The sequence below is a fragment of the Rhinoderma darwinii genome, chromosome 3, assembly GCF_050947455.1.
Source record: "Rhinoderma darwinii isolate aRhiDar2 chromosome 3, aRhiDar2.hap1, whole genome shotgun sequence".
NCBI lineage: Eukaryota > Metazoa > Chordata > Amphibia > Anura > Rhinodermatidae > Rhinoderma > Rhinoderma darwinii.
This window is the reverse complement of record NC_134689.1, coordinates 388,777,511-388,804,616: the sequence shown is the minus strand read 5'-3', so window position 1 is coordinate 388,804,616 and position 27,106 is coordinate 388,777,511. Positions and strand designations below refer to the sequence as shown.

At 40.5% G+C, this 27,106-nt stretch overlaps 21 non-coding genes across 21 annotated transcripts; all 21 read right to left on the bottom strand.

Annotated features, from left to right (window-relative positions):
- Positions 1–808: 808 nt before the first annotated feature.
- Positions 809–881, bottom strand: TRNAC-ACA (transfer RNA cysteine (anticodon ACA)). The gene has a single exon. It is a non-coding gene; the product is annotated as a tRNA-Cys (tRNA).
- A 1,029-nt stretch (positions 882–1,910) lies between these two features.
- TRNAH-AUG (transfer RNA histidin (anticodon AUG)) lies at positions 1,911–1,983 on the bottom strand. The gene has a single exon. It is a non-coding gene; the product is annotated as a tRNA-His (tRNA).
- A 478-nt stretch (positions 1,984–2,461) lies between these two features.
- On the bottom strand, positions 2,462–2,534 carry TRNAH-AUG (transfer RNA histidin (anticodon AUG)). Its single transcript has one exon. It is a non-coding gene; the product is annotated as a tRNA-His (tRNA).
- Positions 2,535–4,114: 1,580 nt separating this feature from the next.
- Positions 4,115–4,187, bottom strand: TRNAC-ACA (transfer RNA cysteine (anticodon ACA)). Its single transcript has one exon. It is a non-coding gene; the product is annotated as a tRNA-Cys (tRNA).
- Positions 4,188–4,665: 478 nt separating this feature from the next.
- On the bottom strand, positions 4,666–4,738 carry TRNAH-AUG (transfer RNA histidin (anticodon AUG)). The gene has a single exon. It is a non-coding gene; the product is annotated as a tRNA-His (tRNA).
- Positions 4,739–5,216: 478 nt separating this feature from the next.
- On the bottom strand, positions 5,217–5,289 carry TRNAH-AUG (transfer RNA histidin (anticodon AUG)). Its single transcript has one exon. It is a non-coding gene; the product is annotated as a tRNA-His (tRNA).
- A 2,676-nt stretch (positions 5,290–7,965) lies between these two features.
- TRNAR-ACG (transfer RNA arginine (anticodon ACG)) lies at positions 7,966–8,038 on the bottom strand. The gene has a single exon. It is a non-coding gene; the product is annotated as a tRNA-Arg (tRNA).
- Positions 8,039–9,618: 1,580 nt separating this feature from the next.
- On the bottom strand, positions 9,619–9,691 carry TRNAR-ACG (transfer RNA arginine (anticodon ACG)). The gene has a single exon. It is a non-coding gene; the product is annotated as a tRNA-Arg (tRNA).
- Positions 9,692–11,822: 2,131 nt separating this feature from the next.
- TRNAR-ACG (transfer RNA arginine (anticodon ACG)) lies at positions 11,823–11,895 on the bottom strand. Its single transcript has one exon. It is a non-coding gene; the product is annotated as a tRNA-Arg (tRNA).
- A 2,131-nt stretch (positions 11,896–14,026) lies between these two features.
- Positions 14,027–14,099, bottom strand: TRNAC-ACA (transfer RNA cysteine (anticodon ACA)). The gene has a single exon. It is a non-coding gene; the product is annotated as a tRNA-Cys (tRNA).
- A 1,580-nt stretch (positions 14,100–15,679) lies between these two features.
- On the bottom strand, positions 15,680–15,752 carry TRNAC-ACA (transfer RNA cysteine (anticodon ACA)). The gene has a single exon. It is a non-coding gene; the product is annotated as a tRNA-Cys (tRNA).
- A 478-nt stretch (positions 15,753–16,230) lies between these two features.
- TRNAC-ACA (transfer RNA cysteine (anticodon ACA)) lies at positions 16,231–16,303 on the bottom strand. The gene has a single exon. It is a non-coding gene; the product is annotated as a tRNA-Cys (tRNA).
- Positions 16,304–16,781: 478 nt separating this feature from the next.
- TRNAR-ACG (transfer RNA arginine (anticodon ACG)) lies at positions 16,782–16,854 on the bottom strand. The gene has a single exon. It is a non-coding gene; the product is annotated as a tRNA-Arg (tRNA).
- Positions 16,855–17,332: 478 nt separating this feature from the next.
- On the bottom strand, positions 17,333–17,405 carry TRNAC-ACA (transfer RNA cysteine (anticodon ACA)). The gene has a single exon. It is a non-coding gene; the product is annotated as a tRNA-Cys (tRNA).
- A 1,029-nt stretch (positions 17,406–18,434) lies between these two features.
- Positions 18,435–18,507, bottom strand: TRNAC-ACA (transfer RNA cysteine (anticodon ACA)). The gene has a single exon. It is a non-coding gene; the product is annotated as a tRNA-Cys (tRNA).
- Positions 18,508–18,985: 478 nt separating this feature from the next.
- TRNAC-ACA (transfer RNA cysteine (anticodon ACA)) lies at positions 18,986–19,058 on the bottom strand. The gene has a single exon. It is a non-coding gene; the product is annotated as a tRNA-Cys (tRNA).
- Positions 19,059–19,536: 478 nt separating this feature from the next.
- On the bottom strand, positions 19,537–19,609 carry TRNAC-ACA (transfer RNA cysteine (anticodon ACA)). Its single transcript has one exon. It is a non-coding gene; the product is annotated as a tRNA-Cys (tRNA).
- Positions 19,610–20,087: 478 nt separating this feature from the next.
- On the bottom strand, positions 20,088–20,160 carry TRNAC-ACA (transfer RNA cysteine (anticodon ACA)). The gene has a single exon. It is a non-coding gene; the product is annotated as a tRNA-Cys (tRNA).
- A 478-nt stretch (positions 20,161–20,638) lies between these two features.
- On the bottom strand, positions 20,639–20,711 carry TRNAR-ACG (transfer RNA arginine (anticodon ACG)). The gene has a single exon. It is a non-coding gene; the product is annotated as a tRNA-Arg (tRNA).
- A 478-nt stretch (positions 20,712–21,189) lies between these two features.
- On the bottom strand, positions 21,190–21,262 carry TRNAR-ACG (transfer RNA arginine (anticodon ACG)). Its single transcript has one exon. It is a non-coding gene; the product is annotated as a tRNA-Arg (tRNA).
- Positions 21,263–21,740: 478 nt separating this feature from the next.
- On the bottom strand, positions 21,741–21,813 carry TRNAR-ACG (transfer RNA arginine (anticodon ACG)). Its single transcript has one exon. It is a non-coding gene; the product is annotated as a tRNA-Arg (tRNA).
- Between the last annotated feature and the right edge of the window lie 5,293 nt (positions 21,814–27,106).

Below are 27,106 nucleotides of genomic sequence, written 5' to 3'. Positions count from 1 at the left end.
TTTACTTTTTTCCACAACACATTTTCGGAACAGGCTAAATCACATATTTCCAGATTTTTGCCATCTAGAACAAAGAGAACAAGCCGTAGATAAAATGTGTTGTGTATTTCCTGAAAATCCATGAATATTCTTAAACCTTGGGTAAATATCATTAAAAATAAGTAAGCAAAGGGTTACTGCCGTGACCCGGATTCGGATCGGGGTTGCTGCAGTCACAACGCAGAGTACTAACCACTATACAATCACGGCAACATGTACGAGGCAGTTAGGAGTCGAACCTACAATCTTCTGATTCGTAGTCAGACGCGTTGTCCATTGCGCTACTGGCCCAGATGCAACGAGGATTGTTGCTTATGCATCACATTTCTGGATCACCTCAAAACTTACACAAGGATCCGATTGCCATAAGTTCCTTTTATGTATTGCAAAGCAAGTCGGAACCAGATAGAGGGGAAATATTTTCATGGAATCCGGAAATCATGTGAGGCAAATCAAATGAAAACCAGCTAATAACGAAATATTTTCATGTGATTGAGAACTCTTGTGAAGTTTTTACTTTTTTCCACAACACATTTTCGGAACAGGCTAAATCACATATTTCCAGATTTTTGCCATCTAGAACAAAGAGAACAAGCCGTAGATAAAATGTGTTGTGTATTTCCTGAAAATCCATGAATATTCTTAAACCTTGGGTAAATATCATTAAAAATAAGTAAGCAAAGGGTTACTGCCGTGACCCGGATTCGGACAGGGGTTGCTGCGGCCACAACGCAGAGTACTAACCACTATACGATCACGGCAACATGTACGAGCCAGGTAGGAGTCGAACCTACAATCTTCTGATTTGTAGTCAGACACGTTGTCCATTGCGCTACTGGCCCAGATGCAACGAGGATTGTTGCTTATGCATCACATTTCTGGATCACCTCAAAACTTACACAAGGATCCGATTGCCATAAGTTCCTTTCATGTATTGCAAAGCAAGTCGGAACCAGATAGAGGGGAAATATTTTCATGGAATCCGGAAATCATGTGAGGCAAATCAAATGGAAACCAGCTAATAACGAAATATTTTCATGTGATTGAGAACTCTTGTGAAGTTTTTACTTTTTTCCACAACACATTTTCGGAACAGGCTAAATCACATATTTCCAGATTTTTGCCATCTAGAACAAAGAGAACAAGCCGTAGATAAAATGTGTTGTGTATTTCCTGAAAATCCATGAATATTCTTAAACCTTGGGTAAATATCATTAAAAATAAGTAAGCAAAGGGTTACTGCCGTGACCCGGATTCGGACCGGGGTTGCTGCGGCCACAACGCAGAGTACTAACCACTATACGATCACGGCAACATGTACGAGCCAGGTAGGAGTCGAAATTACAATCTTCTGATTCATAGTCAGACGCGTTGTCCATTGCGCCACTGGCCCAGAAGCAAAGAGTATTGTTGCTTATGCATCACATTTCTGGATCACCTCAAAACTTACACAAGGATCCGATTGCCATAAGTTCCTTTCATGTATTGCAAAGCAAGTCGGAACCAGATAGAGGGGAAATATTTTCATGGAATCCGGAAATCATGTGAGGCAAATCAAATGGAAACCAGCTAATAACGAAATATTTTCATGTGATTGAGAACTCTTGTGAAGTTTTTACTTTTTTCCACAACACATTTTCGGAACAGGCTAAATCACATATTTCCAGATTTTTGCCATCTAGAACAAAGAGAACAAGCCGTAGATAAAATGTGTTGTGTATTTCCTGAAAATCCATGAATATTCTTAAACCTTGGGTAAATATCATTAAAAATAAGTAAGCAAAGGGTTACTGCCGTGACCCGGATTCGGACAGGGGTTGCTGCGGCCACAACGCAGAGTACTAACCACTATACGATCACGGCAACATGTACGAGCCAGGTAGGAGTCGAACCTACAATCTTCTGATTCATCGTCAGACGCGTTGTCCATTGCGCCACTGGCCCAGATGCAACGCGTGTTGTTGCTTATGCATCACATTTCTGGATCACCTCAAAACTTACACAAGGATCCGATTGCCATAAGTTCCTTTCATGTATTGCAAAGCAAGTCGGAACCAGATAGAGGGGAAATATTTTCATGGAATCCGGAAATCATGTGAGGCAAATCAAATGGAAACCAGCTAATAACGAAATATTTTCATGTGATTGAGAACTCTTGTGAAGTTTTTACTTTTTTCCACAACACATTTTCGGAACAGGCTAAATCACATATTTCCAGATTTTTGCCATCTAGAACAAAGAGAACAAGCCGTAGATAAAATGTGTTGTGTATTTCCTGAAAATCCATGAATATTCTTAAACCTTGGGTAAATATCATTAAAAATAAGTAAGCAAAAGGTTACTGCCGTGACCCGGATTCGGACCGGGGTTGCTGCGGCCACAACGCAGAGTACTAACCACTATACGATCACGGCAACATGTACGAGCCAGGTAGGAGTCGAACCTACAATCTTCTGATTCATCGTCAGACGCGTTGTCCATTGCGCCACTGGCCCAGATGCAACGCGTGTTGTTGCTTATGCATCACATTTCTGGATCACCTCAAAACTTACACAAGGATCCGATTGCCATAAGTTCCTTTCATGTATTGCAAAGCAAGTCGGAACCAGATAGAGGGGAAATATTTTCATGGAATCCGGAAATCATGTGAGGCAAATCAAATGGAAACCAGCTAATAACGAAATATTTTCATGTGATTGAGAACTCTTGTGAAGTTTTTACTTTTTTCCACAACACATTTTCGGAACAGGCTAAATCACATATTTCCAGATTTTTGCCATCTAGAACAAAGAGAACAAGCCGTAGATAAAATGTGTTGTGTATTTCCTGAAAATCCATGAATATTCTTAAACCTTGGGTAAATATCATTAAAAATAAGTAAGCAAAGGGTTACTGCCGTGACCCGGATTCGGATCGGGGTTGCTGCAGCCACAACGCAGAGTACTAACCACTATACGATCACGGCAACATGTACGAGGCAGTTAGGAGTCGAACCTACAATCTTCTGATTCGTAGTCAGACGCGTTGTCCATTGCGCTACTGGCCCAGATGCAACGAGGATTGTTGCTTATGCATCACATTTCTGGATCACCTCAAAACTTACACAAGGATCCGATTGCCATAAGTTCCTTTTATGTATTGCAAAGCAAGTCGAAACCAGATAGAGGGGAAATATTTTCATGGAATCCGGAAATCATGTGAGGCAAATCAACTGAAAACCAGCTAATAACGAAATATTTTCATGTGATTGAGAACTCTTGTGAAGTTTTTACTTTTTTCCACAACACATTTTGGGAACAGGCTAAATCACATATTTCCAGATTTTTGCCATCTAGAACAAAGAGAACAAGCCGTAGATAAAATGTGTTGTGTATTTCCTGAAAATCCATGAATATTCTTAAACCTTGGGTAAATATCATTAAAAATAAGTAAGCAAAGGGTTACTGCCGTGACCCGGATTCGGATCGGGGTTGCTGCAGTCACAACGCAGAGTACTAACCACTATACAATCACGGCAACATGTACGAGGCAGTTAGGAGTCGAACCTACAATCTTCTGATTCGTAGTCAGACGCGTTGTCCATTGCGCTACTGGCCCAGATGCAACGAGGATTGTTGCTTATGCATCACATTTCTGGATCACCTCAAAACTTACACAAGGATCCGATTGCCATAAGTTCCTTTTATGTATTGCAAAGCAAGTCGGAACCAGATAGAGGGGAAATATTTTCATGGAATCCGGAAATCATGTGAGGCAAATCAAATGAAAACCAGCTAATAACGAAATATTTTCATGTGATTGAGAACTCTTGTGAAGTTTTTACTTTTTTCCACAACACATTTTCGGAACAGGCTAAATCACATATTTCCAGATTTTTGCCATCTAGAACAAAGAGAACAAGCCGTAGATAAAATGTGTTGTGTATTTCCTGAAAATCCATGAATATTCTTAAACCTTGGGTAAATATCATTAAAAATAAGTAAGCAAAGGGTTACTGCCGTGACCCGGATTCGGACAGGGGTTGCTGCGGCCACAACGCAGAGTACTAACCACTATACGATCACGGCAACATGTACGAGCCAGGTAGGAGTCGAACCTACAATCTTCTGATTTGTAGTCAGACACGTTGTCCATTGCGCTACTGGCCCAGATGCAACGAGGATTGTTGCTTATGCATCACATTTCTGGATCACCTCAAAACTTACACAAGGATCCGATTGCCATAAGTTCCTTTCATGTATTGCAAAGCAAGTCGGAACCAGATAGAGGGGAAATATTTTCATGGAATCCGGAAATCATGTGAGGCAAATCAAATGGAAACCAGCTAATAACGAAATATTTTCATGTGATTGAGAACTCTTGTGAAGTTTTTACTTTTTTCCACAACACATTTTCGGAACAGGCTAAATCACATATTTCCAGATTTTTGCCATCTAGAACAAAGAGAACAAGCCGTAGATAAAATGTGTTGTGTATTTCCTGAAAATCCATGAATATTCTTAAACCTTGGGTAAATATCATTAAAAATAAGTAAGCAAAGGGTTACTGCCGTGACCCGGATTCGGACCGGGGTTGCTGCGGCCACAACGCAGAGTACTAACCACTATATGATCACGGCAACATGTACGAGCCAGGTAGGAGTCGAAACTACAATCTTCTGATTCATAGTCAGACGCGTTGTCCATTGCGCCACTGGCCCAGAAGCAAAGAGTATTGTTGCTTATGCATCACATTTCTGGATCACCTCAAAACTTACACAAGGATCCGATTGCCATAAGTTCCTTTCATGTATTGCAAAGCAAGTCGGAACCAGATAGAGGGGAAATATTTTCATGGAATCCGGAAATCATGTGAGGCAAATCAAATGGAAACCAGCTAATAACGAAATATTTTCATGTGATTGAGAACTCTTGTGAAGTTTTTACTTTTTTCCACAACACATTTTCGGAACAGGCTAAATCACATATTTCCAGATTTTTGCCATCTAGAACAAAGAGAACAAGCCGTAGATAAAATGTGTTGTGTATTTCCTGAAAATCCATGAATATTCTTAAACCTTGGGTAAATATCATTAAAAATAAGTAAGCAAAAGGTTACTGCCGTGACCCGGATTCGGACCGGGGTTGCTGCGGCCACAACGCAGAGTACTAACCACTATACGATCACGGCAACATGTACGAGCCAGGTAGGAGTCGAACCTACAATCTTCTGATTCATCGTCAGACGCGTTGTCCATTGCGCCACTGGCCCAGATGCAACGCGTGTTGTTGCTTATGCATCACATTTCTGGATCACCTCAAAACTTACACAAGGATCCGATTGCCATAAGTTCCTTTCATGTATTGCAAAGCAAGTCGGAACCAGATAGAGGGGAAATATTTTCATGGAATCCGGAAATCATGTGAGGCAAATCAAATGGAAACCAGCTAATAACGAAATATTTTCATGTGATTGAGAACTCTTGTGAAGTTTTTACTTTTTTCCACAACACATTTTCGGAACAGGCTAAATCACATATTTCCAGATTTTTGCCATCTAGAACAAAGAGAACAAGCCGTAGATAAAATGTGTTGTGTATTTCCTGAAAATCCATGAATATTCTTAAACCTTGGGTAAATATCATTAAAAATAAGTAAGCAAAGGGTTACTGCCGTGACCCGGATTCGGATCGGGGTTGCTGCAGCCACAACGCAGAGTACTAACCACTATACGATCACGGCAACATGTACGAGGCAGTTAGGAGTCGAACCTACAATCTTCTGATTCGTAGTCAGACGCGTTGTCCATTGCGCTACTGGCCCAGATGCAACGAGGATTGTTGCTTATGCATCACATTTCTGGATCACCTCAAAACTTACACAAGGATCCGATTGCCATAAGTTCCTTTTATGTATTGCAAAGCAAGTCGAAACCAGATAGAGGGGAAATATTTTCATGGAATCCGGAAATCATGTGAGGCAAATCAACTGAAAACCAGCTAATAACGAAATATTTTCATGTGATTGAGAACTCTTGTGAAGTTTTTACTTTTTTCCACAACACATTTTCGGAACAGGCTAAATCACATATTTCCAGATTTTTGCCATCTAGAACAAAGAGAACAAGCCGTAGATAAAATGTGTTGTGTATTTCCTGAAAATCCATGAATATTCTTAAACCTTGGGTAAATATCATTAAAAATAAGTAAGCAAAGGGTTACTGCCGTGACCCGGATTCGGACCGGGGTTGCTGCGGCCACAACGCAGAGTACTAACCACTATACGATCACGGCAACATGTACGAGCCAGGTAGGAGTCGAACCTACAATCTTCTGACTCGTAGTCAGACGCGTTGTCCATTGCGCTACTGGCCCAGATGCAACGAGGATTGTTGCTTATGCATCACATTTCTGGATCACCTCAAAACTTACACAAGGATCCGATTGCCATAAGTTCCTTTTATGTATTGCAAAGCAAGTCGGAACCAGATAGAGGGGAAATATTTTCATGGAATCCGGAAATCATGTGAGGCAAATCAAATGAAAACCAGCTAATAACGAAATATTTTCATGTGATTGAGAACTCTTGTGAAGTTTTTACTTTTTTCCACAACACATTTTCGGAACAGGCTAAATCACATATTTCCAGATTTTTGCCATCTAGAACAAAGAGAACAAGCCGTAGATAAAATGTGTTGTGTATTTCCTGAAAATCCATGAATATTCTTAAACCTTGGGTAAATATCATTAAAAATAAGTAAGCAAAGGGTTACTGCCGTGACCCGGATTCGGACCGGGGTTGCTGCGGCCACAACGCAGAGAACTAACCACTATACGATCACAGCAACATGTACGAGCCAGGTAGGAGTCGAACCTACAATCTTCTGATTCGTAGTCAGATGCGTTGTCCATTGCGCCACTGGCCCAGATGCAACGAGGATTGTTGCTTATGCATCACATTTCTGGATCACCTCAAAACTTACACAAGGATCCGATTGCCATAAGTTCCTTTTATGTATTGCAAAGCAAGTCGGAACCAGATAGAGGGGAAATATTTTCATGGAATCCGGAAATCATGTGAGGCAAATCAAATGAAAACCAGCTAATAACGAAATATTTTCATGTGATTGAGAACTCTTGTGAAGTTTTTACTTTTTTCCACAACACATTTTCGGAACAGGCTAAATCACATATTTCCAGATTTTTGCCATCTAGAACAAAGAGAACAAGCCGTAGATAAAATGTGTTGTGTATTTCCTGAAAATCCATGAATATTCTTAAACCTTGGGTAAATATCATTAAAAATAAGTAAGCAAAGGGTTACTGCCGTGACCCGGATTCGGATCGGGGTTGCTGCAGCCACAACGCAGAGTACTAACCACTATACGATCACGGCAACATGTACGAGGCAGTTAGGAGTCGAACCTACAATCTTCTGATTCGTAGTCAGACACGTTGTCCATTGCGCTACTGGCCCAGATGCAACGAGGATTGTTGCTTATGCATCACATTTCTGGATCACCTCAAAACTTACACAAGGATCCGATTGCCATAAGTTCCTTTTATGTATTGCAAAGCAAGTCGGAACCAGATAGAGGGGAAATATTTTCATGGAATCCGGAAATCATGTGAGGCAAATCAAATGAAAACCAGCTAATAACGAAATATTTTCATGTGATTGAGAACTCTTGTGAAGTTTTTACTTTTTTCCACAACACATTTTCGGAACAGGCTAAATCACATATTTCCAGATTTTTGCCATCTAGAACAAAGAGAACAAGCCGTAGATAAAATGTGTTGTGTATTTCCTGAAAATCCATGAATATTCTTAAACCTTGGGTAAATATCATTAAAAATAAGTAAGCAAAGGGTTACTGCCGTGACCCGGACCGGGGTTGCTGCGGCCACAACGCAGAGTACTAACCACTATACGATCACGGCAACATGTACGAGCCAGGTAGGAGTCGAACCTACAATCTTCTGATTCGTAGTCAGACGCGTTGTCCATTGCGCCACTGGCCCAGATGCAACGCGTGTTGTTGCTTATGCATCACATTTCTGGATCACCTCAAAACTTACACAAGGATCCCATTGCCATAAGTTCCTTTCATGTATTGCAAAGCAAGTCGGAACCAGATAGAGGGGAAATATTTTCATGGAATCCGGAAATCATGTGAGGCAAATCAAATGGAAACCAGCTAATAACGAAATATTTTCATGTGATTGAGAACTCTTGTGAAGTTTTTACTTTTTTCCACAACACATTTTCGGAACAGGCTAAATCACATATTTCCAGATTTTTGCCATCTAGAACAAAGAGAACAAGCCGTAGATAAAATGTGTTGTGTATTTCCTGAAAATCCATGAATATTCTTAAACCTTGGGTAAATATCATTAAAAATAAGTAAGCAAAGGGTTACTGCCGTGACCCGGATTCGGATCGGGGTTGCTGCAGTCACAACGCAGAGTTCTAACCACTATACAATCACGGCAACATGTACGAGGCAGTTAGGAGTCGAACCTACAATCTTCTGATTCGTAGTCAGACGCGTTGTCCATTGCGCTACTGGCCCAGATGCAACGAGGATTGTTGCTTATGCATCACATTTCTGGATCACCTCAAAACTTACACAAGGATCCGATTGCCATAAGTTCCTTTTATGTATTGCAAAGCAAGTCGGAACCAGATAGAGGGGAAATATTTTCATGGAATCCGGAAATCATGTGAGGCAAATCAAATGAAAACCAGCTAATAACGAAATATTTTCATGTGATTGAGAACTCTTGTGAAGTTTTTACTTTTTTCCACAACACATTTTCGGAACAGGCTAAATCACATATTTCCAGATTTTTGCCATCTAGAACAAAGAGAACAAGCCGTAGATAAAATGTGTTGTGTATTTCCTGAAAATCCATGAATATTCTTAAACCTTGGGTAAATATCATTAAAAATAAGTAAGCAAAGGGTTACTGCCGTGACCCGGATTCGGATCGGGGTTGCTGCAGCCACAACGCAGAGTACTAACCACTATACGATCACGGCAACATGTACGAGGCAGTTAGGAGTCGAACCTACAATCTTCTGATTCGTAGTCAGACACGTTGTCCATTGCGCTACTGGCCCAGATGCAACGAGGATTGTTGCTTATGCATCACATTTCTGGATCACCTCAAAACTTACACAAGGATCCGATTGCCATAAGTTCCTTTTATGTATTGCAAAGCAAGTCGGAACCAGATAGAGGGGAAATATTTTCATGGAATCCGGAAATCATGTGAGGCAAATCAAATGAAAACCAGCTAATAACGAAATATTTTCATGTGATTGAGAACTCTTGTGAAGTTTTTACTTTTTTCCACAACACATTTTCGGAACAGGCTAAATCACATATTTCCAGATTTTTGCCATCTAGAACAAAGAGAACAAGCCGTAGATAAAATGTGTTGTGTATTTCCTGAAAATCCATGAATATTCTTAAACCTTGGGTAAATATCATTAAAAATAAGTAAGCAAAGGGTTACTGCCGTGACCCGGATTCGGACCGGGGTTGCTGCGGCCACAACGCAGAGTACTAACCACTATACGATCACGGCAACATGTACGAGCCAGGTAGGAGTCGAACCTACAATCTTCTGATTCGTAGTCAGACGCGTTGTCCATTGCGCCACTGGCCCAGATGCAACGCGTGTTGTTGCTTATGCATCACATTTCTGGATCACCTCAAAACTTACACAAGGATCCGATTGCCATAAGTTCCTTTCATGTATTGCAAAGCAAGTCGGAACCAGATAGAGGGGAAATATTTTCATGGAATCCGGAAATCATGTGAGGCAAATCAAATGGAAACCAGCTAATAACGAAATATTTTCATGTGATTGAGAACTCTTGTGAAGTTTTTACTTTTTTCCACAACACATTTTCGGAACAGGCTAAATCACATATTTCCAGATTTTTGCCATCTAGAACAAAGAGAACAAGCCGTAGATAAAATGTGTTGTGTATTTCCTGAAAATCCATGAATATTCTTAAACCTTGGGTAAATATCATTAAAAATAAGTAAGCAAAGGGTTACTGCCGTGACCCGGATTCGGATCGGGGTTGCTGCAGTCACAACGCAGAGTACTAACCACTATACAATCACGGCAACATGTACGAGGCAGTTAGGAGTCGAACCTACAATCTTCTGATTCGTAGTCAGACGCGTTGTCCATTGCGCTACTGGCCCAGATGCAACGAGGATTGTTGCTTATGCATCACATTTCTGGATCACCTCAAAACTTACACAAGGATCCGATTGCCATAAGTTCCTTTTATGTATTGCAAAGCAAGTCGGAACCAGATAGAGGGGAAATATTTTCATGGAATCCGGAAATCATGTGAGGCAAATCAAATGAAAACCAGCTAATAACGAAATATTTTCATGTGATTGAGAACTCTTGTGAAGTTTTTACTTTTTTCCACAACACATTTTCGGAACAGGCTAAATCACATATTTCCAGATTTTTGCCATCTAGAACAAAGAGAACAAGCCGTAGATAAAATGTGTTGTGTATTTCCTGAAAATCCATGAATATTCTTAAACCTTGGGTAAATATCATTAAAAATAAGTAAGCAAAGGGTTACTGCCGTGACCCGGATTCGGATCGGGGTTGCTGCAGTCACAACGCAGAGTACTAACCACTATACAATCACGGCAACATGTACGAGGCAGTTAGGAGTCGAACCTACAATCTTCTGATTCGTAGTCAGACGCGTTGTCCATTGCGCTACTGGCCCAGATGCAACGAGGATTGTTGCTTATGCATCACATTTCTGGATCACCTCAAAACTTACACAAGGATCCGATTGCCATAAGTTCCTTTTATGTATTGCAAAGCAAGTCGGAACCAGATAGAGGGGAAATATTTTCATGGAATCCGGAAATCATGTGAGGCAAATCAAATGAAAACCAGCTAATAACGAAATATTTTCATGTGATTGAGAACTCTTGTGAAGTTTTTACTTTTTTCCACAACACATTTTCGGAACAGGCTAAATCACATATTTCCAGATTTTTGCCATCTAGAACAAAGAGAACAAGCCGTAGATAAAATGTGTTGTGTATTTCCTGAAAATCCATGAATATTCTTAAACCTTGGGTAAATATCATTAAAAATAAGTAAGCAAAGGGTTACTGCCGTGACCCGGATTCGGATCGGGGTTGCTGCAGTCACAACGCAGAGTACTAACCACTATACAATCACGGCAACATGTACGAGGCAGTTAGGAATCGAACCTACAATCTTCTGATTCGTAGTCAGACGCGTTGTCCATTGCGCTACTGGCCCAGATGTAACGAGGATTGTTGCTTATGCATCACATTTCTGGATCACCTCAAAACTTACACAAGGATCCGATTGCCATAAGTTCCTTTTATGTATTGCAAAGCAAGTCGGAACCAGATAGAGGGGAAATATTTTCATGGAATCCGGAAATCATGTGAGGCAAATCAAATGAAAACCAGCTAATAACGAAATATTTTCATGTGATTGAGAACTCTTGTGAAGTTTTTACTTTTTTACACAACACATTTTCGGAACAGGCTAAATCACATATTTCCAGATTTTTGCCATCTAGAACAAAGAGAACAAGCCGTAGATAAAATGTGTTGTGTATTTCCTGAAAATCCATGAATATTCTTAAACCTTGGGTAAATATCATTAAAAATAAGTAAGCAAAGGGTTACTGCCGTGACCCGGATTCGGACCGGGGTTGCTGCGGCCACAACGCAGAGTACTAACCACTATACGATCACGGCAACATGTACGAGCCAGGTAGGAGTCGAACCTACAATCTTCTGATTCGTAGTCAGACGCGTTGTCCATTGCGCTACTGGCCCAGATGCAACGAGGATTGTTGCTTATGCATCACATTTCTGGATCACCTCAAAACTTACACAAGGATCCGATTGCCATAAGTTCCTTTTATGTATTGCAAAGCAAGTCGGAACCAGATAGAGGGGAAATATTTTCATGGAATCCGGAAATCATGTGAGGCAAATCAAATGAAAACCAGCTAATAACGAAATATTTTCATGTGATTGAGAACTCTTGTGAAGTTTTTACTTTTTTCCACAACACATTTTCGGAACAGGCTAAATCACATATTTCCAGATTTTTGCCATCTAGAACAAAGAGAACAAGCCGTAGATAAAATGTGTTGTGTATTTCCTGAAAATCCATGAATATTCTTAAACCTTGGGTAAATATCATTAAAAATAAGTAAGCAAAGGGTTACTGCCGTGACCCGGATTCGGATCGGGGTTGCTGCAGTCACAACGCAGAGTACTAACCACTATACAATCACGGCAACATGTACGAGGCAGTTAGGAATCGAACCTACAATCTTCTGATTCGTAGTCAGACGCGTTGTCCATTGCGCTACTGGCCCAGATGTAACGAGGATTGTTGCTTATGCATCACATTTCTGGATCACCTCAAAACTTACACAAGGATCCGATTGCCATAAGTTCCTTTTATGTATTGCAAAGCAAGTCGGAACCAGATAGAGGGGAAATATTTTCATGGAATCCGGAAATCATGTGAGGCAAATCAAATGAAAACCAGCTAATAACGAAATATTTTCATGTGATTGAGAACTCTTGTGAAGTTTTTACTTTTTTCCACAACACATTTTCGGAACAGGCTAAATCACATATTTCCAGATTTTTGCCATCTAGAACAAAGAGAACAAGCCGTAGATAAAATGTGTTGTGTATTTCCTGAAAATCCATGAATATTCTTAAACCTTGGGTAAATATCATTAAAAATAAGTAAGCAAAGGGTTACTGCCGTGACCCGGATTCGGACCGGGGTTGCTGCGGCCACAACGCAGAGTACTAACCACTATACGATCACGGCAACATGTACGAGCCAGGTAGGAGTCGAACCTACAATCTTCTGATTCGTAGTCAGACGCGTTGTCCAATGCGCCACTGGCCCAGATGCAACGCGTGTTGTTGCTTATGCATCACATTTCTGGATCACCTCAAAACTTACACAAGGATCCGATTGCCATAAGTTCCTTTCATGTATTGCAAAGCAAGTCGGAACCAGATAGAGGGGAAATATTTTCATGGAATCCGGAAATCATGTGAGGCAAATCAAATGGAAACCAGCTAATAACGAAATATTTTCATGTGATTGAGAACTCTTGTGAAGTTTTTACTTTTTTCCACAACACATTTTCGGAACAGGCTAAATCACATATTTCCAGATTTTTGCCATCTAGAACAAAGAGAACAAGCCGTAGATAAAATGTGTTGTGTATTTCCTGAAAATCCATGAATATTCTTAAACCTTGGGTAAATATCATTAAAAATAAGTAAGCAAAGGGTTACTGCCGTGACCCGGATTCGGATCGGGGTTGCTGCAGTCACAACGCAGAGTACTAACCACTATACAATCACGGCAACATGTACGAGGCAGTTAGGAGTCGAACCTACAATCTTCTGATTCGTAGTCAGACGCGTTGTCCATTGCGCTACTGGCCCAGATGCAACGAGGATTGTTGCTTATGCATCACATTTCTGGATCACCTCAAAACTTACACAAGGATCCGATTGCCATAAGTTCCTTTTATGTATTGCAAAGCAAGTCGGAACCAGATAGAGGGGAAATATTTTCTTGGAATCCGGAAATCATGTGAGGCAAATCAAATGAAAACCAGCTAATAACGAAATATTTTCATGTGATTGAGAACTCTTGTGAAGTTTTTACTTTTTTCCACAACACATTTTCGGAACAGGCTAAATCACATATTTCCAGATTTTTGCCATCTAGAACAAAGAGAACAAGCCGTAGATAAAATGTGTTGTGTATTTCCTGAAAATCCATGAATATTCTTAAACCTTGGGTAAATATCATTAAAAATAAGTAAGCAAAGGGTTACTGCCGTGACCCGGATTCGGACAGGGGTTGCTGCGGCCACAACGCAGAGTACTAACCACTATACGATCACGGCAACATGTACGAGCCAGGTAGGAGTCGAACCTACAATCTTCTGATTTGTAGTCAGACACGTTGTCCATTGCGCTACTGGCCCAGATGCAACGAGGATTGTTGCTTATGCATCACATTTCTGGATCACCTCAAAACTTACACAAGGATCCGATTGCCATAAGTTCCTTTTATGTATTGCAAAGCAAGTCGGAACCAGATAGAGGGGAAATATTTTCATGGAATCCGGAAATCATGTGAGGCAAATCAAATGAAAACCAGCTAATAACGAAATATTTTCATGTGATTGAGAACTCTTGTGAAGTTTTTACTTTTTTCCACAACACATTTTCGGAACAGGCTAAATCACATATTTCCAGATTTTTGCCATCTAGAACAAAGAGAACAAGCCGTAGATAAAATGTGTTGTGTATTTCCTGAAAATCCATGAATATTCTTAAACCTTGGGTAAATATCATTAAAAATAAGTAAGCAAAGGGTTAATGCCGTGACCCGGATTCGGATCGGGGTTGCTGCAGTCACAACGCAGAGTACTAACCACTATACAATCACGGCAACATGTACGAGGCAGTTAGGAATCGAACCTACAATCTTCTGATTCGTAGTCAGACGCGTTGTCCATTGCGCTACTGGCCCAGATGTAACGAGGATTGTTGCTTATGCATCACATTTCTGGATCACCTCAAAACTTACACAAGGATCCGATTGCCATAAGTTCCTTTTATGTATTGCAAAGCAAGTCGGAACCAGATAGAGGGGAAATATTTTCATGGAATCCGGAAATCATGTGAGGCAAATCAAATGAAAACCAGCTAATAACGAAATATTTTCATGTGATTGAGAACTCTTGTGAAGTTTTTACTTTTTTCCACAACACATTTTCGGAACAGGCTAAATCACATATTTCCAGATTTTTGCCATCTAGAACAAAGAGAACAAGCCGTAGATAAAATGTGTTGTGTATTTCCTGAAAATCCATGAATATTCTTAAACCTTGGGTAAATATCATTAAAAATAAGTAAGCAAAGGGTTAATGCCGTGACCCGGATTCGGATCGGGGTTGCTGCAGTCACAACGCAGAGTACTAACCACTATACAATCACGGCAACATGTACGAGGCAGTTAGGAATCGAACCTACAATCTTCTGATTCGTAGTCAGACGCGTTGTCCATTGCGCTACTGGCCCAGATGTAACGAGGATTGTTGCTTATGCATCACATTTCTGGATCACCTCAAAACTTACACAAGGATCCGATTGCCATAAGTTCCTTTTATGTATTGCAAAGCAAGTCGGAACCAGATAGAGGGGAAATATTTTCATGGAATCCGGAAATCATGTGAGGCAAATCAAATGAAAACCAGCTAATAACGAAATATTTTCATGTGATTGAGAACTCTTGTGAAGTTTTTACTTTTTTCCACAACACATTTTCGGAACAGGCTAAATCACATATTTCCAGATTTTTGCCATCTAGAACAAAGAGAACAAGCCGTAGATAAAATGTGTTGTGTATTTCCTGAAAATCCATGAATATTCTTAAACCTTGGGTAAATATCATTAAAAATAAGTAAGCAAAGGGTTACTGCCGTGACCCGGATTCGGACAGGGGTTGCTGCGGCCACAACGCAGAGTACTAACCACTATACGATCACGGCAACATGTACGAGCCAGGTAGGAGTCGAACCTACAATCTTCTGATTTGTAGTCAGACACGTTGTCCATTGCGCTACTGGCCCAGATGCAACGAGGATTGTTGCTTATGCATCACATTTCTGGATCACCTCAAAACTTACACAAGGATCCGATTGCCATAAGTTCCTTTTATGTATTGCAAAGCAAGTCGGAACCAGATAGAGGGGAAATATTTTCATGGAATCCGGAAATCATGTGAGGCAAATCAAATGAAAACCAGCTAATAACGAAATATTTTCATGTGATTGAGAACTCTTGTGAAGTTTTTACTTTTTTCCACAACACATTTTCGGAACAGGCTAAATCACATATTTCCAGATTTTTGCCATCTAGAACAAAGAGAACAAGCCGTAGATAAAATGTGTTGTGTATTTCCTGAAAATCCATGAATATTCTTAAACCTTGGGTAAATATCATTAAAAATAAGTAAGCAAAGGGTTACTGCCGTGACCCGGATTCGGACCGGGGTTGCTGCGGCCACAACGCAGAGTACTAACCACTATACGATCACGGCAACATGTACGAGCCAGGTAGGAGTCGAACCTACAATCTTCTGATTTGTAGTCAGACACGTTGTCCATTGCGCTACTGGCCCAGATGCAACGAGGATTGTTGCTTATGCATCACATTTCTGGATCACCTCAAAACTTACACAAGGATCCGATTGCCATAAGTTCCTTTTATGTATTGCAAAGCAAGTCGGAACCAGATAGAGGGGAAATATTTTCATGGAATCCGGAAATCATGTGAGGCAAATCAAATGAAAACCAGCTAATAACGAAATATTTTCATGTGATTGAGAACTCTTGTGAAGTTTTTACTTTTTTCCACAACACATTTTCGGAACAGGCTAAATCACATATTTCCAGATTTTTGCCATCTAGAACAAAGAGAACAAGCCGTAGATAAAATGTGTTGTGTATTTCCTGAAAATCCATGAATATTCTTAAACCTTGGGTAAATATCATTAAAAATAAGTAAGCAAACGGTTACTGCCGTGATCCGGATTCGGACCGGGGTTGCTGCGGCCACAACGCAGAGTACTAACCACTATACGATCACGGCAACATGTACGAGCCAGGTAGGAGTCGAACCTACAATCTTCTGATTCGTAGTCAGACGCGTTGTCCATTGCGCCACTGGCCCAGATGCAACGCGTGTTGTTGCTTATGCATCACATTTCTGGATCACCTCAAAACTTACACAAGGATCCGATTGCCATAAGTTCCTTTCATGTATTGCAAAGCAAGTCGGAACCAGATAGAGGGGAAATATTTTCATGGAATCCGGAAATCATGTGAGGCAAATCAAATGGAAACCAGCTAATAACGAAATATTTTCATGTGATTGAGAACTCTTGTGAAGTTTTTACTTTTTTCCACAACACATTTTCGGAACAGGCTAAATCACATATTTCCAGATTTTTGCCATCTAGAACAAAGAGAACAAGCCGTAGATAAAATGTGTTGTGTATTTCCTGAAAATCCATGAATATTCTTAAACCTTGGGTAAATATCATTAAAAATAAGTAAGCAAAGGGTTACTGCCGTGACCCGGATTCGGACAGGGGTTGCTGCGGCCACAACGCAGAGTACTAACCACTATACGATCACGGCAACATGTACGAGCCAGGTAGGAGTCGAACCTACAATCTTCTGATTTGTAGTCAGACACGTTGTCCATTGCGCTACTGGCCCAGATGCAACGAGGATTGTTGCTTATGCATCACATTTCTGGATCACCTCAAAACTTACACAAGGATCCGATTGCCATAAGTTCCTTTTATGTATTGCAAAGCAAGTCGGAACCAGATAGAGGGGAAATATTTTCATGGAATCCGGAAATCATGTGAGGCAAATCAAATGAAAACCAGCTAATAACGAAATATTTTCATGTGATTGAGAACTCTTGTGAAGTTTTTACTTTTTTCCACAACACATTTTCGGAACAGGCTAAATCACATATTTCCAGATTTTTGCCATCTAGAACAAAGAGAACAAGCCGTAGATAAAATGTGTTGTGTATTTCCTGAAAATCCATGAATATTCTTAAACCTTGGGTAAATATCATTAAAAATAAGTAAGCAAAGGGTTAATGCCGTGACCCGGATTCGGATCGGGGTTGCTGCAGTCACAACGCAGAGTACTAACCACTATACAATCACGGCAACATGTACGAGGCAGTTAGGAATCGAACCTACAATCTTCTGATTCGTAGTCAGACGCGTTGTCCATTGCGCTACTGGCCCAGATGTAACGAGGATTGTTGCTTATGCATCACATTTCTGGATCACCTCAAAACTTACACAAGGATCCGATTGCCATAAGTTCCTTTTATGTATTGCAAAGCAAGTCGGAACCAGATAGAGGGGAAATATTTTCATGGAATCCGGAAATCATGTGAGGCAAATCAAATGAAAACCAGCTAATAACGAAATATTTTCATGTGATTGAGAACTCTTGTGAAGTTTTTACTTTTTTCCACAACACATTTTCGGAACAGGCTAAATCACATATTTCCAGATTTTTGCCATCTAGAACAAAGAGAACAAGCCGTAGATAAAATGTGTTGTGTATTTCCTGAAAATCCATGAATATTCTTAAACCTTGGGTAAATATCATTAAAAATAAGTAAGCAAAGGGTTACTGCCGTGACCCGGATTCGGACAGGGGTTGCTGCGGCCACAACGCAGAGTACTAACCACTATACGATCACGGCAACATGTACGAGCCAGGTAGGAGTCGAACCTACAATCTTCTGATTTGTAGTCAGACACGTTGTCCATTGCGCTACTGGCCCAGATGCAACGAGGATTGTTGCTTATGCATCACATTTCTGGATCACCTCAAAACTTACACAAGGATCCGATTGCCATAAGTTCCTTTTATGTATTGCAAAGCAAGTCGGAACCAGATAGAGGGGAAATATTTTCATGGAATCCGGAAATCATGTGAGGCAAATCAAATGAAAACCAGCTAATAACGAAATATTTTCATGTGATTGAGAACTCTTGTGAAGTTTTTACTTTTTTCCACAACACATTTTCGGAACAGGCTAAATCACATATTTCCAGATTTTTGCCATCTAGAACAAAGAGAACAAGCCGTAGATAAAATGTGTTGTGTATTTCCTGAAAATCCATGAATATTCTTAAACCTTGGGTAAATATCATTAAAAATAAGTAAGCAAAGGGTTACTGCCGTGACCCGGATTCGGACCGGGGTTGCTGCGGCCACAACGCAGAGTACTAACCACTATACGATCACGGCAACATGTACGAGCCAGGTAGGAGTCGAACCTACAATCTTCTGATTTGTAGTCAGACACGTTGTCCATTGCGCTACTGGCCCAGATGCAACGAGGATTGTTGCTTATGCATCACATTTCTGGATCACCTCAAAACTTACACAAGGATCCGATTGCCATAAGTTCCTTTTATGTATTGCAAAGCAAGTCGGAACCAGATAGAGGGGAAATATTTTCATGGAATCCGGAAATCATGTGAGGCAAATCAAATGAAAACCAGCTAATAACGAAATATTTTCATGTGATTGAGAACTCTTGTGAAGTTTTTACTTTTTTCCACAACACATTTTCGGAACAGGCTAAATCACATATTTCCAGATTTTTGCCATCTAGAACAAAGAGAACAAGCCGTAGATAAAATGTGTTGTGTATTTCCTGAAAATCCATGAATATTCTTAAACCTTGGGTAAATATCATTAAAAATAAGTAAGCAAAGGGTTACTGCCGTGACCCGGATTCGGACCGGGGTTGCTGCGGCCACAACGCAGAGTACTAACCACTATACGATCACGGCAACATGTACGAGCCAGGTAGGAGTCGAACCTACAATCTTCTGATTTGTAGTCAGACACGTTGTCCATTGCGCTACTGGCCCAGATGCAACGAGGATTGTTGCTTATGCATCACATTTCTGGATCACCTCAAAACTTACACAAGGATCCGATTGCCATAAGTTCCTTTTATGTATTGCAAAGCAAGTCGGAACCAGATAGAGGGGAAATATTTTCATGGAATCCGGAAATCATGTGAGGCAAATCAAATGAAAACCAGCTAATAACGAAATATTTTCATGTGATTGAGAACTCTTGTGAAGTTTTTACTTTTTTCCACAACACATTTTCGGAACAGGCTAAATCACATATTTCCAGATTTTTGCCATCTAGAACAAAGAGAACAAGCCGTAGATAAAATGTGTTGTGTATTTCCTGAAAATCCATGAATATTCTTAAACCTTGGGTAAATATCATTAAAAATAAGTAAGCAAAGGGTTACTGCCGTGACCCGGATTCGGACCGGGGTTGCTGCGGCCACAACGCAGAGTACTAACCACTATACGATCACGGCAACATGTACGAGCCAGGTAGGAGTCGAACCTACAATCTTCTGATTTGTAGTCAGACGCGTTGTCCATTGCGCCACTGGCCCAGATGCAACGAGGATTGTTGCTTATGCATCACATTTCTGGATCACCTCAAAACTTACACAAGGATCCGATTGCCATAAGTTCCTTTCATGTATTGCAAAGCAAGTCGGAACCAGATAGAGGGGAAATATTTTCATGGAATCCGGAAATCATGTGAGGCAAATCAAATGGAAACCAGCTAATAACGAAATATGTTCATGTGATTGAGAACTCTTGTGAAGTTTTTACTTTTTTCCACAACACATTTTCGGAACAGGCTAAATCACATATTTCCAGATTTTTGCCATCTAGAACAAAGAGAACAAGCCGTAGATAAAATGTGTTGTGTATTTCCTGAAAATCCATGAATATTCTTAAACCTTGGGTAAATATCATTAAAAATAAGTAAGCAAAGGGTTACTGCCGTGACCCGGATTCGGACCGGGGTTGCTGCGGCCACAACGCAGAGTACTAACCACTATACGATCACGGCAACATGTACGAGCCAGGTAGGAGTCGAACCTACAATCTTCTGATTCGTAGTCAGACGCGTTGTCCATTGCGCCACTGGCCCAGATGCAACGCGGGTTGTTGCTTATGCATCACATTTCTGGATCACCTCAAAACTTACACAAGGATCCGATTGCCATAAGTTCCTTTCATGTATTGCAAAGCAAGTCGGAACCAGATAGAGGGGAAATATTTTCATGGAATCCGGAAATCATGTGAGGCAAATCAAATGGAAACCAGCTAATAACGAAATATTTTCATGTGATTGAGAACTCTTGTGAAGTTTTTACTTTTTTCCACAACACATTTTCGGAACAGGCTAAATCACATATTTCCAGATTTTTGCCATCTAGAACAAAGAGAACAAGCCGTAGATAAAATGTGTTGTGTATTTCCTGAAAATCCATGAATATTCTTAAACCTTGGGTAAATATCATTAAAAATAAGTAAGCAAAGGGTTACTGCCGTGACCCGGATTCGGACCGGGGTTGCTGCGGCCACAACGCAGAGTACTAACCACTATACGATCACGGCAACATGTACGAGCCAGGTAGGAGTCGAACCTACAATCTTCTGATTCGTAGTCAGACGCGTTGTCCATTGCGCCACTGGCCCAGATGCAACGCGGGTTGTTGCTTATGCATCACATTTCTGGATCACCTCAAAACTTACACAAGGATCCGATTGCCATAAGTTCCTTTCATGTATTGCAAAGCAAGTCGGAACCAGATAGAGGGGAAATATTTTCATGGAATCCGGAAATCATGTGAGGCAAATAAAATGGAAACCAGCTAATAACGAAATATTTTCATGTGATTGAGAACTCTTGTGAAGTTTTTACTTTTTTCCGCAACACATTTTCGGAACAGGCTAAATCACATATTTCCAGATTTTTGCCATCTAGAACAAAGAGAACAAGCCGTAGATAAAATGTGTTGTGTATTTCCTGAAAATCCATGAATATTCTTAAACCTTGGGTAAATATCATTAAAAATAAGTAAGCAAAGGGGTACTGCCGTGACCCGGATTCGGACCGGGGTTGCTGCGGCCACAACGCAGAGTACTAACCACTATACGATCACGGCAACATGTACGAGCCAGGTAGGAGTCGAACCTACAATCTTCTGATTCGTAGTCAGACGCGTTGTCCATTGCGCCACTGGCCCAGATGCAACGCGGATTGTTGCTTATGCATCACATTTCTGGATCACCTCAAAACTTACACAAGGATCCGATTGCCATAAGTTCCTTTCAGTATTGCAAAGCAAGTCGGAACCAGATAGAGGGGAAATATTTTCATGGAATCCGGAAATCATGTGAGGCAAATAAAATGGAAACCAGCTAATAACGAAATATTTTCATGTGATTGAGAACTCTTGTGAAGTTTTTACTTTTTTCCGCAACACATTTTCGGAACAGGCTAAATCACATATTTCCAGATTTTTGCCATCTAGAACAAAGAGAACAAGCCGTAGATAAAATGTGTTGTGTATTTCCTGAAAATCCATGAATATTCTTAAACCTTGGGTAAATATCATTAAAAATAAGTAAGCAAAGGGTTACTGCTGTGACCCGGATTCGGAACGGGGTTGGTGCGGCCACAACGCAGAGTACTAACCACTATACGATCACGGCAACATGTACGAGCCAGGTAAGAGTCGAACCTACAATCTTCTGATTCGTAATCAGACGCGTTGTCCATTGCGCCACTGGCCCAGATGCAACGCGTATTGTTGCTTATGCATCACATTTCTGGATCACCTCAAAACTTACACAAGGATCCGATTGCCATAAGTTCCTTTCATGTATTGCAAAGCAAGTCGGAACCAGATAGAGGGGAAATATTTTCATGGAATCTGGAAATCATGTGAGGCAAATCAAATGGAAACCAGCTAATAACTAAATATTTTCATGTGATTGAGAACTCTTGTGAAGTTTTTACTTTTTTCCACAACACATTTTCGGAACAGGCTAAATCACATATTTCCAGATTTTTGCCATCTAGAATAAAGAGAACAAGCCGTAGATAAAATGTGTTGTGTATTTCCTGAAAATCCATGAATATTCTTAAACCTTGGGTAAATATCATTAAAAATAAGTAAGCAAAGGGTTACTGTTGTGACCTGGATTCGGAACGGGGTTGCTGCGGCCACAACGCAGAGTACTAACCACTATACGATCACGGCAACATGTACGAGCCAGGTAAGAGTCGAACCTACAATCTTCTGATTCGTAGTCAGACGCGTTGTCCATTGCGGCACTGGCCCAGATGCAACGAGGATTGTTGCTTATGCATCACATTTCTGGATCACCTCAAAACTTACACAAGGATCCGATTGCCATAAGTTCCTTTCATGTATTGCAAAGCAAGTCGGAACCAGATAGAGGGGAAATATTTTCATGGAATCCGGAAATCATGTGAGGCAAATCAAATGGAAACCAGCTAATAACGAAATATTTTCATGTGATTGAGAACTCTTGTGAAGTTTTTACTTTTTTCCATAACTCATTTTCGGAACAGGCTAAATCACATATTTCCAGATTTTTGCCATCTAGAACAAAGAGAACAAGCCGTAGATAAAATGTGTTGTGTATTTCCTGAAAATCCATGAATATTCTTAAACCTTGGGTAAATATCATTAAAAATAAGTAAGCAAAGGGTTACTGCTGTGACCCGGATTCGGAACGGGGTTGCTGCGGCCACAACGCAGAGTACTAACCACTATACGATCACGGCAACATGTACGAGCCAGGTAAGAGTCGAACCTACAATCTTCTGATTCGTAGTCAGACGCGTTGTCCATTGCGCCACTGGCCCAGATGCAACGAGGATTGTTGCTTATGCATCACATTTCTGGATCACCTCAAAACTTACACAAGGATCCGATTGCCATAAGTTCCTTTCATGTATTGCAAAGCAAGTCGGAACCAGATAGAGGGGAAATATTTTCATGGAATCCGGAAATCATGTGAGGCAAATCAAATGGAAACCAGCTAATAACGAAATATTTTCATGTGATTGAGAACTCTTGTGAAGTTTTTACTTTTTTCCACAACACATTTTCGGAACAGGCTAAATCACATATTTCCAGATTTTTGCCATCTAGAACAAAGAGAACAAGCCGTAGATAAAATGTGTTGTGTATTTCCTGAAAATCCATGAATATTCTTAAACCTTGGGTAAATATCATTAAAAATAAGTAAGCAAAGGGTTACTGCTGTGACCCGGATTCGGAACGGGGTTGGTGCGGCCACAACGCAGAGTACTAACCACTATACGATCACGGCAACATGTACGAGCCAGGTAAGAGTCGAACCTACAATCTTCTGATTCGTAATCAGACGCGTTGTCCATTGCGCCACTGGCCCAGATGCAACACGTATTGTTGCTTATGCATCACATTTCTGGATCACCTCAAAACTTACACAAGGATCCGATTGCCATAAGTTCCTTTCATGTATTGCAAAGCAAGTCGGAACCAGATAGAGGGGAAATATTTTCATGGAATCTGGAAATCATGTGAGGCAAATCAAATGGAAACCAGCTAATAACTAAATATTTTCATGTGATTGAGAACTCTTGTGAAGTTTTTACTTTTTTCCACAACACATTTTCGGAACAGGCTAAATCACATATTTCCAGATTTTTGCCATCTAGAATAAAGAGAACAAGCCGTAGATAAAATGTGTTGTGTATTTCCTGAAAATCCATGAATATTCTTAAACCTTGGGTAAATATCATTAAAAATAAGTAAGCAAAGGGTTACTGTTGTGACCCGGATTCGGAACGGGGTTGCTGCGGCCACAACGCAGAGTACTAACCACTATACGATCACGGCAACATGTACGAGCCAGGTAAGAGTCGAACCTACAATCTTCTGATTCGTAGTCAGACGCGTTGTCCATTGCGGCACTGGCCCAGATGCAACGAGGATTGTTGCTTATGCATCACATTTCTGGATCACCTCAAAACTTACACAAGGATCCGATTGCCATAAGTTCCTTTCATGTATTGCAAAGCAAGTCGGAACCAGATAAGGGGAAATATTTTCATGGAATCTGGAAATCATGTGAGGCAAATCAAATGGAAACCAGCTAATAACTAAATATTTTCATGTGATTGAGAACTCTTGTGAAGTTTTTACTTTTTTCCACAACACATTTTCGGAACAGGCTAAATCACATATTTCCAGATTTTTGCCATCTAGAATAAAGAGAACAAGCCGTAGATAAAATGTGTTGTGTATTTCCTGAAAATCCATGAATATTCTTAAACCTTGGGTAAATATCATTAAAAATAAGTAAGCAAAGGGTTACTGCTGTGACCCGGATTCGGAACGGGGTTGGTGCGGCCACAACGCAGAGTACTAACCACTATACGATCACGGCAACATGTACGAGCCAGGTAAGAGTCGAACCTACAATCTTCTGATTCGTAATCAGACGCGTTGTCCATTGCGCCACTGGCCCAGATGCAACGCGTATTGTTGCTTATGCATCACATTTCTGGATCACCTCAAAACTTACACAAGGATCCGATTGCCATAAGTTCCTTTCATGTATTGCAAAGCAAGTCGGAACCAGATAGAGGGGAAATATTTTCATGGAATCTGGAAATCATGTGAGGCAAATCAAATGGAAACCAGCTAATAACTAAATATTTTCATGTGATTGAGAACTCTTGTGAAGTTTTTACTTTTTTCCACAACACATTTTCGGAACAGGCTAAATCACATATTTCCAGATTTTTGCCATCTAGAATAAAGAGAACAAGCCGTAGATAAAATGTGTTGTGTATTTCCTGAAAATCCATGAATATTCTTAAACCTTGGGTAAATATCATTAAAAATAAGTAAGCAAAGGGTTACTGTTGTGACCCGGATTCGGAACGGGGTTGCTGCGGCCACAACGCAGAGTACTAACCACTATACGATCACGGCAACATGTACGAGCCAGGTAAGAGTCGAACCTACAATCTTCTGATTCGTAGTCAGACGCGTTGTCCATTGCGGCACTGGCCCAGATGCAACGAGGATTGTTGCTTATGCATCACATTTCTGGATCACCTCAAAACTTACACAAGGATCCGATTGCCATAAGTTCCTTTCATGTATTGCAAAGCAAGTCGGAACCAGATAGAGGGGAAATATTTTCATGGAATCTGGAAATCATGTGAGGCAAATCAAATGGAAACCAGCTAATAACTAAATATTTTCATGTGATTGAGAACTCTTGTGAAGTTTTTACTTTTTTCCACAACACATTTTCGGAACAGGCTAAATCACATATTTCCAGATTTTTGCCATCTAGAATAAAGAGAACAAGCCGTAGATAAAATGTGTTGTGTATTTCCTGAAAATCCATGAATATTCTTAAACCTTGGGTAAATATCATTAAAAATAAGTAAGCAAAGGGTTACTGCTGTGACCCGGATTCGGAACGGGGTTGGTGCGGCCACAACGCAGAGTACTAACCACTATACGATCACGGCAACATGTACGAGCCAGGTAAGAGTCGAACCTACAATCTTCTGATTCGTAATCAGACGCGTTGTCCATTGCGCCACTGGCCCAGATGCAACGCGTATTGTTGCTTATGCATCACATTTCTGGATCACCTCAAAACTTACACAAGGATCCGATTGCCATAAGTTCCTTTCATGTATTGCAAAGCAAGTCGGAACCAGATAGAGGGGAAATATTTTCATGGAATCTGGAAATCATGTGAGGCAAATCAAATGGAAACCAGCTAATAACGAAATATTTTCATGTGATTGAGAACTCTTGTGAAGTTTTTACTTTTTTCCACAACACATTTTCGGAACAGGCTAAATCACATATTTCCAGATTTTTGCCATCTAGAACAAAGAGAACAAGCCGTAGATAAAATGTGTTGTGTATTTCCTGAAAATCCATGAATATTCTTAAACCTTGGGTAAATATCATTAAAAATAAGTAAGCAAAGGGTTACTGCCGTGACCCGGATTCGGACCGGGGTTGCTGCGGCCACAACGCAGAGTACTAACCACTATACGATCACGGCAACATGTACGAGCCAGGTAGGAGTCAAACCTACAATCTTCTGATTCGTAGTCAGACGCGTTGTCCATTGTGCCACTGGCCCAGATGCAACGCGGATTGTTGCTTATGCATCACATTTGTGGATCACCTCAAAACTTACACAAGGATCCGATTGCCATAAGTTCCTTTCATGTATTGCAAAGCAAGTCGGAACCAGATAGAGGGGAAATATTTTCATGGAATCTGGAAATCATGTGAGGCAAATCAAATGGAAACCAGCTAATAACGAAATATTTTCATGTGATTGAGAACTCTTGTGAAGTTTTTACTTTTTTCCACAACACATTTTCGGAACAGGCTAAATCACATATTTCCAGATTTTTGCCATCTAGAACAAAGAGAACAAGCCGTAGATAAAATGTGTTGTGTATTTCCTGAA